The following is an 18,032-nucleotide window of genomic DNA, read 5'->3' as shown; positions in this document are numbered from 1 at the left end:
TTTTATCTTTCCAGTATTTTTATACTTTATTCCTTACTATGTACTCTTTGATATTTTGATCTTACTGTTCCTCAAGTGAGATAATTTCTTGGTTCTAAGTATTTTCTCTGGCAACAGCCAGAATAAACACCTTATGTATGAATTGCTCCCTTTCCTCATCTCTACCTATTGAGTTCCCTGACTTCCTTTAAGTCTCAACTAAAATTCCATCTTTTTCAGGAAGTTTTTCCCATCTTCTCTTAATTCCAATTTATCCTATTTATAGCATGTTTGTGTCTATGTGTTTGCGACAACTAGGTGACACAGTGTATAGAGTGCTGGAACTAAAGTCAAGAAGATTCATCTTCCTGTATTCAAATGTAGGCTCAAATTTGAAGTCTGCTCTTATTAGCAGTATCACTCTGGACAAATCACTTGACTCAGTTTCCTCATTTATAAAATGAACTGGAGAAGGAAATGACAAACAGCTTCTGTTATCTTTGCCAAGAAAATCCTAAATGGGGTCACAAAGAGCTGGACATGATCAAAATGACTGAACAACCAACAAAAACATGTATATTTGCTTCTTTTTGCATCATTAGATTTTTAGCTCCTTGTTGAGAAGATATTTTGCCTCTTTTTATAATTTAGCACAATTTCTGGTATATACTAGGTACTTAACAAAGGTTTACTGACAAATTGCTACTACTACTACCTGTATGACCTTGGAAAATCAATTAGCCTCTCTGGGCTTCAGTTTCTCAAATGAGAGTGTTCAACTAGATTTCAGAAAAGGTGAAACTGGACGTGGAAGAGGATTACTTGGAGAAGGGTTTAGGTTTGTTTTGTTTTGGTTTTGCTTTAAAGTATTTGGTATTAAAAGTTTCTACTAGTGTCCTAATACATGGGTTGGTGAATAAGAAATACTCTACCAAAATACTCTACCACATTCATCTTGACAGATACCTCAAAAAGAAGATATATCTTTTAAGACATGTGAGATTGTTTTTTCATTGTTTTTTTTTTTTTTTTTTTTTTTTTTTGCTTCTGATTCCTGGGGTGCTGTTTGCTATCCCACAGTTAATGTGTCAGTATTTTTATTCAAGACAGTGTCATCAGGATTTTATTTGTAAATCAGCCATAAAAATGTGTTTTGAGTTGAAACTTGGAAAGCTGAATAATTACCATATTTGAAAAAAAGCCAACTTGTCCTTTGTAAAATTGCTGAGAAGAAAGAAAATGGCAATGGAGCCTTTTATTCTCTGTCCATGACAAAAAGGGTCTGTATTTTGGGGTATTCTTTAAGTAATAAGCAACAGGCATAATCTTTGGCTATTCACACATATTAACTCTAGAAAACTGGGTCTCCTGAAGTCCTAACTATCATTTCTGTATGTGGGTGGCAACCAGACTCAAAGAACAAACAATACTGAGCTGGAGAAGTCTGCAGCAATATTCCAAGGACTTTGTCGCTAAGATTAAGATTAGAAGCAACGGAGTGCCTAGAGTTTGTTCTTGAATAGGTTTTCTACTGTATTTCAGATTTCCTTTCAAGTAGAAAGTATGTATTGAATACTTACTATGTGACAATACCCAGGAGAATTCTAAAAAAGAGAAGATACCTCCCTCAAGTTTCTTCCTATCTTGTTGAGATGTTAGGACATGTAATGATTTTTTAAAAATCACAATAGGACCTGAGAATGATTAAAGGGAACCTATTTATTAATGCTTACTATTATGTCAACCATAAGACTATGTGTTAGAGATACAGAGAGAAAAAAAATGAGACAGTCTTTGCTATGGAGGAACTCATACTAATTGAGGAAGTTAGCATATGTCAAGGAGTTCAGCTGCAAGGCAAATGAAAAGGCCTGGAATTCCTAAGTGAACATATCCAGGTAGACAGCAAAACCTGGAATTCCTTAGAATGTATCAGAGTGTTTGCCCCATGGGCATAACCCTGGGAAAGAAAGAATGGCCAGCATACAAATGGGGATTTTGGGTTCTCCTTGGAGCAGAATGGAAAATCAATGTCAAGCCAAGAAAGGAAAAAAGGTGAAAGGCAGTAGCAGGAAAGTTGAGGGTAGAATCTGGGGTAGAAGAAAAGAGAAGTTGAGCTCCTATATAGTTCTTATTTGAATCTCAAGGCACATTTTTATGCTAAATATTTACTAAATCAATAAATTCTGCTTATCCTACAAAAGACTTAGGGAAAACATAATCACTAACATTTCAAGGTGCTATACATTTATTAAGTACCTAATGTGCTAGGTTTTGGGGGAGGGAAGAGATAAAATTAAGTTAAGATGAAATACCTGAAATTGAATACTAGGAAAGTTAGGTATGATAGATCTTTGGAGAAAATTGAATGGAGACAGAAAGGAATACATTTTCCTCTCGGTAGCTCATGGAATCTATACAAAAAGTGACCATATATTAGGATATTAAGATCTTAAAATCAAATGCAGAAAGGCAGAAATAGTAAATGCATTTTTTTTCCAGATCACAATGCAATAAAAATTACTTTCAATAAAAAGCAGAGGAAAATAAACCAAAAAGTAATTAGAAACTAAATAATCTCATCTTAAAGAATGAATGGGTAAAACATGAAATCATAGACACAATCAATAATTTCATCCAAGAGAGTGACAATAATGAGACAACATTTGTGGGATACTGCCAAAACAGTAATAAGGGGAATTGGACTTGAAACTAAAAAAGCTAGAAAAAAAACAAATTAAAACCCCCCAATCAAATACCAAATTTGAAATTCTAAAAATAAAAGGAGGATTAATAAAATTGAAAGTAAAAAAAAACTATTGAATTAATAAATAAAACTAAGAGTTGGTTTTATGAAAAAAACAACAAAGGAAAGAAGATGAAATACCTGTTCTGAAGGGGTTTGTTATCTAGATTGCTTTGCCATGAAGAGTGAATTAGGATTAGTAGAGGAAAATTAGAAAATCTTTTTCATATCACATAAAGAAAAACTTGGAGTGATCTCTCTCTCTTTAATTAATAAGTTCTTCATTACAATATATGTTCAAAAAGAACCAAGATAACCACTTGTTCAAAAAGCACATTGGGTGGGACTCAGAAATATAAGTAATAAATATCTGACTCCCCATATATCAGGCTTACCCCTAGGATCCCTAGAGTGTACTGGGGTCCCACTTTTAAGGCCCTGTCATATCTTCCAGTGTGGGATGAGAGTTTAGTTCAAAGAATGATAGCTAGAAATACTTCATCAATACTCACTACATGTATACATCATGTATTTATTTATCTATAAACTTATCTATGAACTATTATATTCTGTAAATTCCTTGAGCACAGGGACTTTTTTTATTTTTGTATTTATATATTTACTATCCAGTATAATGCTGGATATTTAGTAGGCACATAATATGCTTGTTGATTGACTGACAGAAGAATGGGTAAGGAATATGTCTGAAAGCCCCAATGAGTATGATGTCTTTATTAAGTGGGTATGCTGTACAATGACAAATATCATAAAAAATCATATTAATGTGAAAATGTTTTGCATGATTATACATATATAATCTACATCAAATTGTCTTATGAGGATTTGGAACTCAGAAAATTTTTTTTAAATGAATGTTAACATTTTTTACTTGTAATTAGGAAAAAATAAAACACTCATTTAAAAATATTATAGCAAATCATGTAATTTATGATTTCTCTCTAAATATTGTTAATATTTATTTATGATTAACACAAACAATAATTCAAAAACTCCCCTTTTGAGTAATGGAAAAACAATCAGATTAGTTTTAAAAAATATGTTAAAGAAACTTGGCCTGATGATAAACATGTTCTTCTTTGGGCTTCTGCAGAGTTATTTACCAAAGGAAAAGTTGAGCTGCTGATTAAATAATCCTAAATCATATCAACTAAAGACTTCCTGTTTGGGAAAGTCATGCAACTTCCTTAAGATTCAATCATCACCAGGAAAGAAGATAATGATATTTACCTCTATCTCAGGAAAATTGTGAGAAATTATTCATTTTAATAATATTTTAAAGAAGGTTGGAGATAAATAGTGCTTGAGTCTTAAATAATTTACACAAAATAAAATTTTTGCTCCTTTTATTTAAGTGTTCACTAGGACAAAAGATGAGGACTAAGGTGAGTTCAGAGACATTGGACTCAGGGCCATCCATTGTATTTTGTAGGAGAAATAAACTTGACAAAGATCTCCATTTGCTACCATGCTCTGAAGCCTTTCCTAGGTCTTGAGACAGGAGGAGCCTAGATAAAAACAATTTAGGAGGCCTCTGACAATAGTAAGAATCAAAAAGATCCTAAATCACAGAAATAGAAAAGATCTTTCTAATTTTTTTGTTTTGTTTTGTTTTGGGCTTCAGTATTTCTAATTTTAGAGCATCTAATTTTAGAGATAGAGTATTGGGTCTAGAGTCAGGAAGATTCATCTTCAGGAGTCAAAATCTGGTCTCAGACACTTAATAGCTGTGTGACCCTGAGTAAGTCATTTAATGCTGTTTATTTCAGTTTCCTCATCTGTAAAATGGACTGGAGAAGGAAATTATAAAGTATTTCTCTTCACCAAGAAAACCCCAAGTGGGGTCACAAAGAATTGAACATGCCTGAAAAACAACTGAACAAAAAAAAAAAATTCTTAAATGAATTATGGTATACTTAATTAGCACTTTATATAGTTCTCATCATCCAGTTCCATACTTTTTCCTTCCATCCCACTTAACCCCATGGGTTAATGGGTTAATAGTCATCAGAAACAGGTCTTTCTGATTCTAAAGTCAATCCTTTATCCCTTGTATAGAGGTTCTTTTTTTTTTAACTTCAATTTTTATAGTATTTTATTTTTCTGAGTTTCCAAGCAACTCTGAAATTCCAAGATTCTGTGATATATGAACCCAAAAATGTTTGGTGGATTTTGTCTGTCCATTGGTACTTATTAATACTCAGGCCTTAGCCAGTACAGGTTGCTTTTCTTTCTGGAGTCTCAGATAAAATATACACAGAAATTAATTAAAAAGAAAACCCTGCTTGATCTCCTTGAAGCATACAGAAAAGAAGAGGGAGAGAAACAGATGTCTCCAAAATGAGCCTGTTTCTTCAAGCAAGTATCTCAATTCTCAGAAACACACAAGGAGAATACAGTGAAATGGGAAATATTTGCTTTCATTTTATGAAGAGATTTCCAAAAAAAAAAAAAAAAAAAAGGTTAGTGTAGATCCACATTTTATGTAATGTCAAAATTGAAATATGTTGGTAAACATGAAACAGTGGAAAAAGTAGCATCATGAAAAACTATATCTGCCACTTTATTTTATAAAATATGAGACTTCTCCATCCTGCTACTCCCAAACCCCACTCTTCTTTCTTCTTGCTTGTTTCTCATTTTGATAGTGTAGCAAGTATACTGTGAAATATTTAATTGACCTCACCCTCTAGCATCATCTTTTTGTCCCTACTACTCTCTGATTCTCTGGCTTCTTTGCCTATCCTCCACAATTTCTTTTTCTACCTACTTCCTCCAAACCAGGAGTCAGCAATGATTCGCAGGTAACAATTTATTATATCCTTTTAGTACTTTAAAATTTCGAAATTTGAAATAAAAGGTTTAGGTTTTCCTCTGAAAGTCATCAAGGTGTTTAGCTTCTCTGTTCTTAAAAGAAAGTTTTTGTACTGTTATCACTTTAGGGTATACTTCATATACTAAATATTGAAAAGGACCATGTCTTTGAATTTTTTCTGGAGCTATGTGCAATTTGTAGTTTCTTAGTGTTTCCATGGTCTTTTGTAGACATGCTTCTAACAATTGTTCCTCAGGTGCACAACCCAATATATCATCCATGTAATGTAATAGCATTACTTTTGGAAATGTTGTTCTTACTAGAGTAAGAACAGCAGCAATATACATTTGACACATAGTAGGGCTGTTTTTCATTCCCTGTGGCAAAACTGTCCATTCATCTCTTTTATAAGGCTCAGCTAAGTTAACGCTGGGCACTGAAAAGGCAAATCTTTTCATATCCTCCTTATCTAGAGGGAAAGAATAGAAACAATCCTTAATGTCTATACCCCAAAGGGACCATTCTCTAGGCAGTTGAGTAGGAGATGGAAGTCCAGGTTGAAGAGTTCCCATAGTTCCCACCTTTTTATTTACCTTTCTTAAATCAGTCAACCTGCTCCATTTTCCAGATTTCTTTCTTACAACAAATGCTGGAGAATTCCAAAGACTTAGAGAAGATTGTAAGTGTCCTTAGTCAAGTTGCTTTTGTACTATATCTAGTAAGGCCTGAATTTTATCACTTGCTAAGGACCATGGTTCTATCCACACTGGTGTATCAGTTTTCCATTGGATAGGAATAGGTGAAAGTGTTGGCAGGCCTTCAACATCAGCCCTGCCTAAAAAATCGAAGTACTCATTTTTAATCCTAATTGTTGTAAAATGTCTCTTCCCCACAGACTGATGAGGATTTTTTCACCTATAAAATGAGTAAAAATTCCTGTTTCACCTTCAAAAGTCCATCTCAAAGGGGTAGCACTAACTTCAGTTGCTATTGATCCTTCTATGCCAGACATGTAGGTGTCTGCCTTAATCTATGGCCAGTGACTGGGCCAGTTGGCACCTCTAATGACTGCACAATCTGCACCATGTCTACCAGTCCTTCTAATTGTATGCCATTTATATAGATAGTGAGCATAGGTTGGTCAGCCATCACAGCTGCTGTCTAGTATATTTCTGGATTTTGTTGCTTGGAGTCAGAATCTGGGTGACTATCATAAGATTGCTTATTAGGAGTTTGTATCAATAGACTTGATGCTACTACTTCTGCTGGTTGATAAATTACACATTATCTTCCTGTATTAGTGACTGAGATATTATCTACACATTCCCCAGTTTCCCACATCAGTGTATGGATGGACATTGTTTTGTAAGTACTCTCAGGAAGCAAGGGAAGCATAGGCTGGAGAGGAACAGATTTCACCTCTCCAGAGATTATCTCAGTTGTCCCAATTGCATACAACTCTATTCTCCCCAATTGTAACCCCTTTTTCCCATCAGGTTGCTTCCTGCCTGAATGATTGTGTAAAATCCCTTTCTCCCATCAGATGGCTTCCTGGCTGATTGGTCATGTCTGGGTACTGGACTTCTAGTCACTCTCTGAGTGTAGTGTTGGCTGCCATCATGCCCCAAGTATTTTTTGCCTTGGACCCTGGTGCTGGGTCCCTCATCCCATTTCTCTGAATCAGTCTACATTCTGATACCCAATGAAAGCCTCTGTTGCATTTTGGACATGGCTCCCACCCTGTTTTCTCACTCTGTCTCTATGCCAACATTGAGCTTTCAGATGCCATACTTTGCCACATTGAAAGCATTGACGAGTCTCTCTAGAAGTCTCTTGCCAAAAGGGACATGGTCTTCCCATGTTCAGATCTTGGGAAGTCTGCATCATAGGCTGGCTATAAAAGGCATTTGTGCCCACTGTGGCACAGAACCTTATGATCTCCTCTAAAGGAGCATCCTTGTGTAGTCCTAGTATAATTCTTTTACAAACCTTATTAGTATTTTATTTAGCAAGTTGCCTTATTATAATGTCTGTTACTGCATTTTCACCATTAGTTCATATGGCAGATGTTTGCAAACATCCCACAAAATCAGCAAAGGGTTCATTGGCCCTTGTGAAGTTTTTGTGAAGGCCTCACCCTTGTCATTTTTACTGGGGAGAAAAGCCCATGCTTTGATAGCAGCAGAAGCAATTTGCTCATATGCTGCTAAAGGATAATTAATCTGTGCTGAAATGTCTGCATAAGAACCTACACTTGTTAGTCGGTCATAGGTGATTGGAGTCTTAACTCCATTTTGACTATTTTGTTGGGCTTGTATCCTACAGAGCTCACTATATTCAGAAAGCCACAACTAGTTTTGTCCAGGTTCTAAGCATGCCCTTGCTATAGATTTCCAGTCCCTAGGGGTTAAGACTTCATAAGCCAAATTCTGTAATAACATCTTAACATAAGCTGATGTAGCCTCATAAAGAATGCAAGCCTTTTTCAGGTCTTTAAGGATTTCTAAATCAAAAGGAATGTATCTTCTACTTTCTTGACCTGAAGAGTTAAACTGCTGAATCACAGGATACATTCCTATTTTCAAATCAGCTAAATCCTGGCCTTCTTCTGTGGCGTTAAATAGTGCCTTTTGCAATCTAGTCATAGGAGGGTGTGATTGCTGGGGGGAGGTGCGGGTGGTATCACTGCCCTTCCCACTCCTCTTCCTCCCTTGATCCCAGAAGGTGAAATTGATTGGGGGAGGGGGGGTCAAAGACCTGCTCTGGTGTAGGCAGGGTTGAAGCTGGGCTGTGAGAGTGAGAATCACCACAAAGTTCACTTAAGTTCTCATGCCCTCTAGTGATATCACCATTAATCTGTCCTTTGTCTTGCTCTTTTTCCTCACACTTCCTCTTCTGGCTGATCTTAAAACTTTTCTTTTTTCTATAAGTTGTGTGATTCTTTATGGCCAATTGTATTAAGTTGTACATATAGAATGTTTCCTTGGAAATTGAACCAGGACAATTATCATTGTAGTATTCATATAGTTGATCTCCTACTAGTTTCCAATTATCTGCCCCTATATCTTCTTCATTGAAGAACCAAGGGGATGTGCATTCTAATGTATCCCTGAGTCCATCAATCTGCTCCCAAGTTACAACCAAATCCTGTCTCTTTATCAGTCTGAGTATGCTTCCTGTAGATCTCCTTCAGGGTGGGGGTGAGGTGGGGGAGAATCTTTTCCTAACATCTGCCCCATTTCAACTAGAAAATGAGAGTTACTAGTTTAGCCCTTAACAAAGTAAGTTCCCCATTGTCTATTAAAATACTCACCTTATTTCCTGGTCACCTGGGACTTCTTCGGTGAAATTAGTGTCCTTGGTCCAAATTGGGTGTCAAAATGTGAAGTCCAAGCTAGCTCCCTGGAGGCCTGAGGATCAGCCAGAGTCAGGATAAGCAAAAGTCCTTGGTCTTTAGCGGGAGAAGTGAAGGAGAGCGACAAAACTGCCACAAGCTTGCCACCAACCTCCCTTCTCCTGGTCCTGTTGCAAAGTGAGTCTGCCTTGTCTCACACCACCTCCTAATCCCTCCTACAATTATCTGTATACACCAAAGCATTGAGCCAGGAGGGAACAGTGAGAAGGGCCATTTTTCCAAACATATGGTAATAAAATCATTATCCAATAGGTAATTAGCCTTAAGTGCTTGGTTGTCTGATTCAAGCACACCTTTTAAGTTTCAGCCCTTTATACTTCCCTTCTTATCAGAATGTCCAGTGCCTCCCCCCATCCTTTCATTGTTCTTCTTGATCCCAACTTATCAGAATGTCCAGTGCCTCCCGCTATGCTGTAGGGGAGACTACCAGATTGATAGTCTGTTCCCACTCTCTGTGCTCTGACTCCACCCCTATCTCAGTCTACCCCTGTAGCTGAGCCATGTGTACTTCCTGGGAAGCACACATTAGCTGCTGGATGCTTTGGACATGAGCCCTGGGGGCAACATACCGGCAGCACAATCTCTCCCTTTCAAATACAATGTTAAAACTCTCTAATCTCTATGTTGCCTCAGTTTCTCTGGCATTACATTTGGAGGCCCTAGCAAGATATGAGAGCAGAATTGAGATTAGAGACCTTTGGGTCTCTGCCTTGGGCTTAGGGTGGTTGAGGATCTGGGGTTTTTTGTTTGTTTGGTTTGGTTTTTGTTTTGTTTTGTTTTTTCCTTGGGAAGATTAGTTCTCTGGATTTCTCCAGAGTCTCCGGGAAGAGAGCAGTTCTTCAGCTATAGCCAAGGCCAATAGTGTACACTTTCAATTCGGCCACAGGAGAGTAAGTCTAGATGTCTTAGGGCATAATCTGATCTGATTACCTGTTCTGTCTGTCTGTACTAGCATCTGGATTCTCAGAATAATAAAATACCCACAGGTATTAAATTCTGAGAAGGGATTCCAGGATGCTGGATGATTCCTCTGGTTTTGTGTCTTCTAAGATACATCTGGTCTGATCTGATTCTGAATGCCTTTTTGGGCACTACCTGGTTATGTGTTAAGTGTTTTGTTTAATGTTGTAACTGTGCTGTCTATGTCTGTGTGATTTGTGTTCTGTGTTCTGTGTTATTTGTCTGATTTGTTAATTTAAGAGCTCTGTAAAGTTTTAAGAAAAAGATTAAGAAATTTGGCATTTGATTATTTCAATGTTGCAACTGTGCTTAGTATAAAATTTGCTTATGATTTTAAACTTTTTAACCTGTTGCACTGATCTGTAAGTAAAAAGAACAGAAAAGTTTTGCTATTTTAAGAATGGCAGAAAAGTTTTTCCCTCAAAAAAAAGCAGCCTGTTCTAGTTAGGAGGGAAAAAGCAATAAAATTCAGCCTCAGCTGGGCTGGGCAGATAAGGCCTCTGGAGGACAAAGAAGTTTACACTCATTGCTTTGAAACTTGGGGAAAGGTTTTGGAGAACTAGTTTAAACCTAATTGAAAAAAAAAAGTATCATTTTGGACAGTTTTAAAATGGTTTTACTGTTTTTTGTGTATGTTAGATGTGGTTAGCTTGAGTATAAGATCTTAGAATTTGAATATTGAAACATTTCATACTGAAGAGAAAACTTAAAAAATAAAAAGCTGTTTTTGATTTGTTTTATGGAATCATTTAGCTATTCACTGTATTGGGAATCTTAAAATTTTTGAAGGAAAAGAGAATGAAGGAGAGACAAGAAGGAAAATTTGCATGTGGAAAAGAGGTTGGGTGGGGTAGGGAGAAACGGAATCTTTTGTTTCAAAGGTGAAGATTAAATTCACTCCCTCCTCCCCCCCACTGCTCCCTGCTACTTTAGCAATGGAGTATCTAGTTAGAAAGATTGTAGCGTTGGAAATTGGTTAAAGTATATTTAAAGTATGTAGCCAAGGGAAAGAAAAGAGTTAAGTAGGAAAAGAAAGAGGAACGTTTTTTATAGAAAGATGGAGAAATGTTGAGTAGGAGTCAGGAATTAGGAGAAATGCCACATGGAATAGGGGAAGGGTAGAAGGGAGGCCATGTGAAATCTACTTCCTTCAATTAAGCCTGATATAGAAGGGTGGTCAAATTGAATCTCACTTTGTGTTGTCCACCCCTCAGCCAAGTGTGTTCCAGCCATTTTCTGTAGAGGCTTGGCTCTGTCAAGTGATTTATGAGACAGGCCCACTTTTAAGTTAATTGACTAAATATTTATTTCTTTACATAATAGATTTCTTGGTTAAGGAATATGGTCATAAATATGATCTATAATTTGGTAGGGTTATTTCTAAAAATTTAATACTATTAAGAATCTCTCAGATTCTTTTATGTGGTATTTGGATATTCTGTATAAGTTTTTATTGTATTGGGTCATCCTAAGGTTATTTAAAGGGCCTCTGAAAATAAGTTTTTTCTTTGTCCTTTTGAAAATGTTTCTGTTATAGACAATATGCAATTTGGAACTTTCTCTATATATTGGGTATTTTAAAGCAAAATGATTTGTATAATGTTCAACTTATATATCTATTTGGGTATGAAAGATGTGAACCTACTGAGACAAATTTCTTACTGTTACAAGTATAAGGTTATGGTAAATACCTGTTTGGGATTTATCTGAAACCTTGGTTAATGGGAATTGTTATTGGAAATAAAATTTCTTGGTCTTATAGTTAATTCTATTTGTTTTAAAGCTCCATCTCCTGATAGTTAGTGGAACAATTAACTGGATAAAACTGGGTTAAGGCTATTTTATCCTATATGAGCTTAGGAATCAGTTTTTACTTTTTATATTGTTATAGTCATGTCCCTGCATTTTTTCTTCCTGTGACTGATTTCTATGATCAGAGCAATAGTCAACATAAACTGTTAATGCAATTCAATTATGTCATACCTTGCTGTTTCCAATCTGATTATATGTAATTATTATATCCTGAATACTTAGGCAAATGAGTATTTAGCCTGGTCATCTATTACTAAATATTTGTGTATGTGGATATTTGTTTTATTTTTAAAAGGTTTTTTTAAAGGACAATTAACAGTTGTTTGTGAAACCTAATTGCTGTTTTATTTATTTGGACTACAGCTGATAGCCATTTGCCTGTCCTGTGAGACAAACATGTCTCCTTACATAGGAAACTGCTGGCCAATCTATTTTGGCTTCTCCACATCTTGTAGCAGTCCTTGTGGACCAGTCTTTCTATCTCAGACCTTTATTTGTTAGATTTGTGGGTTTTTTGTTTTCTAGATTTTGGCCAAATAATAGCAATATTTGGGATTGTCAACACACCATCCCACACCCATTCCCCTCCCTGGACTGAGCATCTTTGCGAGTCCTCAGCACAAAGCAGTTTTGAATGAGAGACCATCGACCCTGCTCCTAATGTACTTTGGACTGATATGGGGGAATTTGGGAATGGTTGATGAATGACTGCTAAATCCTGACTGGGTCTTCCATTACTGTGTGTTTTAAGATTTGGGGTGGAAATTGTTAAAGTTGTGTAACTATTGCTGTTATGTTTGAGGGATTTTTAGGAAATCCTTCTGTACTCATCTGTTACATACAGGAATTTTGATTTACTCTTGGGATTTATATGAGGGATGGTTATTTGATAATTCTTTGGGGAAATTGATGGATTTTCTCAAAAATATCTGAAAAATAGGAACCCCTAGTTTTCTGTTCACTTTGCTTTAGGCACTTCTGCCCCACCCCCTATCTCACTAGTTCAGATTGAATTGGAAGTACTTTAAGCAGTACTTTTTCATTTTTACTCTCTGCTTGGTTAATTATTTAAATTTACAGGACTATCATTTCTGGTTGTGCTTTAACTTTGAAACCCCTTATTCTTTTGGAATTGCCATGGCAGACTCAGTTTTTGGAATTATTTGGAATTATTTTGGAATTTTAAAAACAATCAGAAATCAGACACCTTTCTTGGGACTGGCAGTTTCTCTGATCTGTTTCTTCAGTTCTCTAGACCCATTTCTTAATTAGTATTTCAGCATTATCAAAGAACATTTCAGTTTGATATAAGGCCTCTAAAAGTTCGGAGTTTGTCTGCCTGACGATCTAACTGTGTATACTCTGATGACTCTGCTCAGAAATCTGGATCCTTCCTGTATCCTAGTAGCAGTGCCTGCCTGTTCCTCTGGTGAGGGACAAGGTGGAGCTACTCCAACTCTCACCCTTCTCCCCTGGAGAGGGTTGTTCCTCTGAATGGGCAGCCTGACTGTTTTGAGTCCTGTTACTCTATAAGCAGAGGCTGAGTTAAGTGCACAATGACCACAGACCTAACTCACAGTGAACTGTCCATCTCAAACTGGATTCTCTGGCTGAGATGGTGGCCCAACTGCAGAGGACCTAACATGCTTGCAACAAGGGAACCTTTGTACTGCTGTTAACCTTGGGGTTATCAGGGAGAGACTTGCCCTTGCATTTTTCTAGTTTTATTTTATTTTTTTCACATAGGACTGGTCAAAATTATGGTGCTAAGACCCTCCAGGTATCTAGAGGAAGGTAATTCAATGATTTGAATATCAGTTACAAGGTAGCAGAGAATGTGGAATGTTGTGCCACAGTTTCCTCTGATTATTCTACCTCAGTTTCCCTAATTGTTCTACCTCAGTTTCCCTGAATTGTTCTTCCTGATTGCAAACATCTCTCCTCCTAATCATCATAATCCAGATAAGGAGAAAGACCTTCTATCTTAGACATCATGACCCCAGACCTTCCTTACTTATCAGAATATCCTGTGCCTACCCTCTGCCTACTCCCACCTTGTCAGAACCAGATTGATAGTACGTTCCACTCTCAGTGCTCTGACTCTACCCCTGCCTCACTCTATCCCCTGGTAGCTTGGAGCCATTGCATATATACTTCATGGGAAGCACACATTAGCTGCTGGCTGCTTTGGACATCAGCCCTGGGGGCAATATACCCCCAGGCACAATCTCTCCCTTTCAAATAAAATATTAAAACTCTCTAATCTCTATCTTGCCTCAGTTTCTCCAGCATTAAAAAAAATTGCAAATAAATTGACGACCCGTACCATTGAAAGTAGTGTCCATGTTAAGACATCCTCTTAATCATAGGTAAAATCATAGGTTCAGACCTCATCCTAAGTATTCCTGGAAAAGAATCTCTCCTATAAAATACTTAGCAAGTAGTCACAAAGCTTTTCAATTAATCAATAGAAGGGAAAGGGTCTCTATTGCTATCCAAACATACAATCAGGGACCTAGAGATGCAAAGGACTTTACAAGCCCGCTGTTTTCCTTCTTTCATTTTATAGATCAGGAAACTGAAGTACGGAAAGTTTAGATGATGTATCCAAGGTCAACCGGGTATAAGTGTGCAGAGGTAGAATTCAAACCCAGCTCCACTGAGTCCAAATCCAGTGATTTTCCTATAGCCCTATAATAAATGAATTCCAGCAGCATTTGTGGGGTAAGGGTGAGGGCTAGAGGGAGGAGGAAGAGTCATCAAAGAGCTCCATTTTGTCCACATTTAGGGGACTTTAAAAATCTGTTCCATAAACTCCTTCAGTTTAAAAATCCATATGTAATTAATACTAGAATTATGATTATAGGAAGAACTGCTTTTGATACATAAAGCAACTTTTTAGTATCATTTTAAAGTTTTTTCCTTTCTAAAAGAAATTTGGTGGTTGGCTAAACTAAGTAGAGTTGTGGGTCTCTGAAATTGGAAAGAACTCAAATTCTCATTAAAGACATTCCCTTGTTTCTGAAAAACAGAGCCTAAGGCAGAGAATTAACATTCTTCTCTTTGTGACAACTAACAGTGTCTCTGAAGAGCCCTCAGAATTTATCACAAGACTTTCTTTCTCTCCTTCTGGGTCTGTTACTCTGAGACATCACCTAGCCTGGGGCTGAGTATAATGGATGCTTGTTTGATTGACTGTTATGGTTACTGAGCTACTAGAGCCAGCTATAATGCTATTTGTCATATATATATAAAGAGAGAGAGAGAGAGAGAGAGAGAGAGAGAGAGAGAGAGAGAGAGAGAGAGAGAGAGAGAGAAATTTGATCTAGAGCTAATCACTGGGGAATTTAGTTAGTGAAATACTGAAAGAATCTTACTATACAGCACCATTTCTTAAGTAAAATTGACCAAAGTATACTTATGGATTTGAATTATAGTGATAGTTGAATTATAGTGATAGAAATCATAAATACTAGCCTTGGGAACCATGGAATATAGGATACTGTCAGGGTACTGAAATAGAAGGATTAGGGAAACTTTACCAAAATTAAGAAAATTATGCCTATTTTTATACTTTAAAAGTGGGGGCATTTAAGAAGGATTTTTCGATTGACATATCACATGTAATATTTTAGAGTTGTAAATGTTATGAGCATCAAAACAATCTCACAGAGACCCTTTTCATAGCCTAAGAAACATAATTTACGAGATCCTGAGAAATTAAAGGATTTTCTTAGCTATGAGACAGTCAGTCTAAAGGCAGGGACTCCAAGCACAAATAGTGTTTTCTAAGAGTTCCATGAAGGTAGAGCTCTTCTAAATAGTACTATTCTTTTGAGGATACTCAAAATATACTCCAGGCATTTCTTCAAACTTCGGAGTAGGAGGCAGAGAGGTGGTAGGAACTCTCACTTATAACTGAAGCAAAGGAAGTTCAGAAAGGCTGTTACTATTTGCCTGAAAATGTATTAACCAAGCATTAGCAGAAACAAAAGAAAGGAATATATTTGAAGATAATAGGATATAATATAGGAATTGTTAACTCTGAATCCACAGATATCAAGATTTGGATCAAGTCTATGGACTTGGTTGGGAAAAATAATTAATATCTTTTGTAATTAACATTCTTTATAAATCCATACATTTTATTTTATGCATTTTTCTAGAAGCAGTTCATAGGTTTTGTCTGACTGCCAAAGAGGTCCATGACACAAGATAAGATTAAGAAGTCCTGAAATAAGATCGAAGCATATTATTTTTCCCTTTATTTTTTAATGCTTTTTTTTTCTTTTGGTCTATTTCTTATGTCACAACATGACTTATATGGAAATATGTTTTTCATGGTTTTATATCAAATTGCTTTACTGTCTTAGGAAGGATCCTTCCTGAGTGAGAAAGAAAACTTGGAACTAAAAAAAGAAATTTTAATGGATGTCAAACATGTCTTTATATGTATTTGGGGAAAAATAAAATACTATAAAAATTGAAGTTAAAAAAAAGAATCCCTTATATAAGGGATAAAAGATTTACCTTAGAATCAGAAAGACCTGTTTCTTATAATTATTAACTGTATAAACATAGATAAGTCACATAATATAATTCTCAGTCTCCCCAAAAAACTCTAAGACTATAAAAATTGCAAACAAGTTGACAACGTATACCATTGAAAGTAGTTTCCACACTAAGAGATCTTCCACAGTTGAGATTATAGGTTCAGACCTCATCAATACCCTCACTATCATGACCCCCAAAAGACCCAGTGAGAAAAGGGGCTATGAAATTGTGTGTGTGTGTGTGCGTGTGTGTGTGTGTGTGTGTGTATGTTGTGTATGTATGTATTTACAGTCTTCCATAAAGGTTCTTAGTAAAAATCTTTAAAACTAAAAAATCAAGTTTTAATTACTCTACCATGAACCCAAGAGTAGCTCAGGATGCTCAACTAACCTTCTAAAAAGAAGCAACTCTGTCCTCTCATCTAGTCTGCTTTTCTCTGTGTCTTCTGCCTAGTCAAATTCTCCCCAGAGAAAGAATGTATGAGATCAGTCTAATCTCAGACATTTGCTAGCTGTATGACCCTGGTCAAATCACTAGTGTGTTTTCCTCAGTTTTCTCATCTATAAAATCTCCATACTATTTTAGCACCTATTTCCAGGACTGTGAGGATCATTTGATATTTGTATGTGTGCTAGCTATTAATAATAATAATAATAATAAAAGCCTGAAATATAGAAAAGAGCAAAAGCTAGATACAATAGATTTAGTCTGCATAGTTATCTACATAGAACTCATATTTTGAAATTATGATATCACCAAAGAAGAGAGCAAAGAGATAGAGGATAATTGAGCCAAGAACACAAGCCTGGGAAAATGCTAGCAATAAGAAGGAGATTAAAAAGGAGACTAAAAAGGAGATTAAAATTACCAGCAAAAGAGACAATACAATAAGAGAGGTTAGACAACCAGAATTTGGTGTCTGGGGGGCCAAAGGAGAGATGAATTTTAAGAAGGAAGGCATGGGAAAAAAAAAAAATAAAAATTGATGTGGTAAAAAAGTCAAAATGGGAGAAAATGGAAGAGAGGTAAGAGGAAAAGGCTATTGGAAGTTACAAATAGGAGGTCACTGGTGGCCTTTGATAAAGTAGTTTTAGTCCAGTGGTGGGTGTGGAAGCCTGATTGCAGTAAAGCAGTTTGAAGAATGAATGGGTAGTTTGTCCTTTGTTTGAAAATAGTTACACTGTCTCTTTGCTTCTTCAACTATCGGATGGATTGATTCAAAGCCAATTATTCCCTCTTTGACTGTTGCACACACAAGTAGTCATCTGTATGTCTTGAGAAGATATAAAAGAGTATGGACAGTCATTAAACATTAGGCCACATTTAAATCCAATTCAAGGATCTTTATCTAATTTTCCTAAAGACTGCCTTTTTCCCACCCTGGAATTTGGAATGTTTTTCTACAAACACAAGTCTGTAAGAACTGTTGCTTTAATTTGAAATCCACAGCTCAAGTGGTCATGATATATATATCAGGATGACTGGAGATAGTTTTGAATAAAGTAAAGGCCAGCATGGAACAGGAGCCCCAGGAAATAGGAAACTCTTCAAGGAGTGTATCACCAACCTTGCACATATCTCTGTTCTTCTATTTTTACTTTGAATCAAAAATGTCTTCTCTTCCCCTTCCCTGAACTCATTAGATGTATATGTATATATATATACATTCATACATAAATACACACACATACACATATCTATGTTCCTTTGGCATTTAAAACCCATCCCAACCT

Source organism: Sminthopsis crassicaudata, chromosome 3 (genome assembly GCF_048593235.1).
Source record: "Sminthopsis crassicaudata isolate SCR6 chromosome 3, ASM4859323v1, whole genome shotgun sequence".
NCBI lineage: Eukaryota > Metazoa > Chordata > Mammalia > Dasyuromorphia > Dasyuridae > Sminthopsis > Sminthopsis crassicaudata.
Note: the sequence above shows the minus strand (reverse complement) of the source record.